The sequence below is a fragment of the Budorcas taxicolor genome, chromosome 17, assembly GCF_023091745.1.
Source record: "Budorcas taxicolor isolate Tak-1 chromosome 17, Takin1.1, whole genome shotgun sequence".
NCBI classification, from domain to species: Eukaryota; Metazoa; Chordata; class Mammalia; order Artiodactyla; family Bovidae; genus Budorcas; species Budorcas taxicolor.
This window is the reverse complement of record NC_068926.1, coordinates 63164165-63164756: the sequence shown is the minus strand read 5'-3', so window position 1 is coordinate 63164756 and position 592 is coordinate 63164165.

Below are 592 nucleotides of genomic sequence, written 5' to 3'. Positions count from 1 at the left end.
ATCTACCTGTAACAACCTGTGTCCATTGATGGTGAAAGAATTTAAAAATATGATACACAGTGGAATACTACTCAGCTATTAAAAAAAAAAGTGATATTCTGCCATCTGTGACAGATGAATGGACCTCACAGGGAGCACACGGTTGAGATTTATTAGAGCCAGCAGATCTTGACTCTTCAGGCTGATGGATAATGTGCAGGCTGAGGAATATCATCGTGAGTTCACAGGTTCAGGAAAACCTGTCTGATTATCACGTAAGTCTGGGGGTGAGCATTTCCTCCCAATGCTAATTCATCGCACTCACCTTATCAAGTATAATACTAAATGAGATGCTAAAGAAATTAGCCTCTAACAATCTTGAGATGCTCCCCTTTGTTATCTTCCAATTATTTCCCTCTGTCCTAACTACTTAAGTAGAAATAATTATTTTTATGGAAGATAGAGATAATAATAGATGGCTTCAAGCAAAAGAAGATGTGAGATTCATAATATAAAGAAATGTATGACAGCTATCACACAAAGTTGGAAGAGAGGAACATCAACATTCTTGTATTACATATGAGGTAATATATTACTTGAAAATAAACTGTGA